At 41.2% G+C, this 2,977-nt stretch overlaps 1 protein-coding gene across 2 annotated transcripts in view; it reads right to left on the bottom strand.

Annotated features, from left to right (window-relative positions):
* LOC109855532 overlaps positions 1-2,977 on the bottom strand; it is a 34,084-nt gene that overhangs the window by 21,972 nt on the left and 9,135 nt on the right. The window contains exon 1 of one of the 2 annotated variants that reach the window (XM_020429908.1): positions 1,388-1,818. The exons of the other annotated variant lie outside the window; for it this stretch is intronic. The gene's annotated coding sequence lies outside the window, so the exon portion shown is untranslated. Of the gene's footprint in view, positions 1-1,387; positions 1,819-2,977 lie in introns of those variants that run through there. 2 annotated transcript variants of the gene reach the window in all.

Raw genomic sequence — 2,977 nt, 5'->3', positions numbered from 1 at the left:
AAAGAAAGAGAGCGGTTATATATGTCCGTCTCTTTCTACTGCTCGAAGCTGGCCGAAGCGCCGAGCGCACACGTACACGGCTGTTCGCCTGTGTGCGTATCCCCTCCACTTGCTGTTGCATGTTGCTAGCGTCCGCAAACTGGCATCTCTGCCACCACATCGCGCTCGATACATTGAGGGTGTAGATAAAACAGGGGAAGTACGGGGAACGCGGACGGTCGGACGGTATCGCTCCGCTCAGCTGTGGTGGACACCGTGCAATACTTGTCGTCTGGGCGTAGCTCTACGGGCCGTCGGAGCTTTCCCAAGGATTATACGGCGCTCTCTCGAACAAGAGCAGCGCCATTATCGTGTGCGCTATCAAGTTTTCAGTGTAAATCTTCATTTTAAGCCATTCGATAGGCCGTGCCGTAGGTACGTCGAGCTATTCCGCGACATTGCATTCTTGCTTTCTTTAGTTTGCGGACTCTCCGTTCTTATTACGGAGGTGCGTGCCCGACTGGGTTCATATCGGTTTTCGGTATTCTCAAAACATTCACGAGCGCAATTCTTCGTTCGGAGATTGAATAAACAATCGACAGCACAATACGTCCGACACGTGCGCACGTATCGCGTTGCCAGCTCGCTTGACAGTGTGTTTGAACTTAGTGTAAATGTTTGACAAATACAATGAGATACGATTGTCTAATCAGAACACAAGCTGATTTTGCGACACCCTGTATATGTGAATGAGCACAGGATTCTCGCTCAAAATTTTTTTCATCTATTTCCCTCACGGGAAATATTACAGACGTAATGAATCTAGTGAATTATTGACAATATATATTTTTACACAGTATGCAACTTTTAAATAGACCGAGAAACACCTATCGATCTCAACGCACACACAGATCTGATAATTTTTTATATAATTAGTATAAAAATAAACAATATTTTCATACATATATATATAAAATTATAATAGAAGAATATAACATTCTCTGATGTACAGAATGAGATCTTGCCATGTTTGACACTGGCATTGAAATGACGAAGGAAATCTCACCGCGCTTGTAGTGTCAGGCAATAATACAAGTCTCTAAAAAAAAATCCATATAAACGTAAATATTTCATTTTCTTTATCGTACCATCACAATAACTGCGTTTGGTTTTGCAAATCGGACGTGTGTAACCGAATGTAATGCAAATAATCTGGTCGGTTAAACAAATTGTCAAGGTGGAATAACATTCCAACTTTTGCTTCCGATTTGCAATATCAAAATAAATGTAGTAAATGTCTCATATTTCCTGGGAAACAACAGCGCAAGACACACGACTAGAACCGATCATCCATCTCGGACCGCGCGCATCATGTAGCACGGATTGGTTGCAGGAGCTAGGTACATACCACTCAAAGAGGCAGGACTGGTACTGGCGTGCAAGATCGTGCAGACGATGTGACAACGTCGCACGGTCGATATGCTCTTTCAGGCAATGTGCCAAGATTGGTAAACGCACACGGGGGTATAGTATATAGCCGCGGTTTCAGGTATCCCCTATCTCCCCTTCTTCCGACACCCGCACTTGATTCGCTGCTCTTTGTCACCCCTGGAACTCTCCCGTAGGACTCACTCCGGCGGTGGGGGACCGCATAAAAGGAGTGGGAGGACCTAAGGTGCGCAGAACCCAGATAGACTTTAGTTCCCGCTCGTGCCATTGCGCAGCTCTCACGTATATAGACCCGTCGGTCTATGTACTACATATATGTATTATACTTATTATTTTAATCATGATTTACGAGCGCGCGACGTTGCCGGTTCTTGCACTCTGGGCACGCCCACTCCCTCTCTCGTCTCACTTTTCAACCATATACGCGAATACATATACAACCAAGTGCGGAAAAGCAGCGTCGCTTGTGATCGATACTTGAGAAACTTGTAATAAAAAAAAAATGACTAACACGAATGTATGTGTTCCTTTGATGGCCCGCCCACATTATGTATAGATAAAAAATGGTCTATATATAATGTTTCTTAATACTTATACATGTCTATATATCTATACATATGTAACATATTGGATTGTTAAATTTTATAAATAACTTGCGAGTATATACAATATATTTAAAAGAAAAACTATTATTTATTCAACGCACATTTATGTATATAGTACATATGTATATATATATATATATATATGTATATACTGTGTACATTCCAAATTTTATAAAAATTCTTGTGGAATATGATATCGTGGTACTAATACGGCTGATTAGATCATATTAAGCATTCCAATGTTGCCATTCGTCACGGCCATTTAGTTCTATCGAACTGCATGTTGGGACCAGTCATTTTGGCAACACTGGAAGGTCGTAGCGATCTATTTATAGCAATTCTCTATCGCCGCTGTTGCTATGCCAAGCAAAAGCGTATTTGGTTCAGGAGTGGGGTAAAAACAGAGTGGGGATAAATAGAATAGGAGGGGGAAAGACTAAAGCAATATGGCGCGAGGAAAGCAGGGGGATTGCTACAGAATACGGTAGAGGGGAGGCGTCATATACTCTCTTCTCTCCTCCTATATATCTATTATCACATTCTGCTATAAACTTAAACTCGGCTTTCTCTATTTCTTTTCCGCATTTTTGCTCTTTCTTTTTCTTTAGATAAACAGTGTTTTGTTTTCTTCATCTACAAACTAAGTAATAATATTTATTTGTTTTATTTTCTATACTTGACAAACTATACATTGGGTAGCAAGTAATTGCTACTCAATGTATGGAAACTCTAATATGCGCGCAAGCGCAATGCATATTAGATAAATTTTGCAATGGAACATCAAGATGTGTGCTTCCTTCTTGCAATTGATAATAAAACCAACAACAAGATGAAGGTCACAGCTCGCCTTGTTTTTCCTGTTCTCTCCTCTACATAGCGAAAAGTATTATAGAGCGTAGAGAGAGAGAGAGAGAGAGAGAGAGAGAGAGAGAGAGAGAGAGAGA

The sequence above is a fragment of the Pseudomyrmex gracilis genome, unplaced genomic scaffold (assembly GCF_002006095.1).
Source record: "Pseudomyrmex gracilis isolate BER0280 unplaced genomic scaffold, ASM200609v1 scaffold_92, whole genome shotgun sequence".
Taxonomy (NCBI): domain Eukaryota; kingdom Metazoa; phylum Arthropoda; class Insecta; order Hymenoptera; family Formicidae; genus Pseudomyrmex; species Pseudomyrmex gracilis.
The sequence above is the reverse complement of the archived record's forward strand: the minus strand, read 5'-3'. Positions and strand labels throughout refer to the sequence as shown.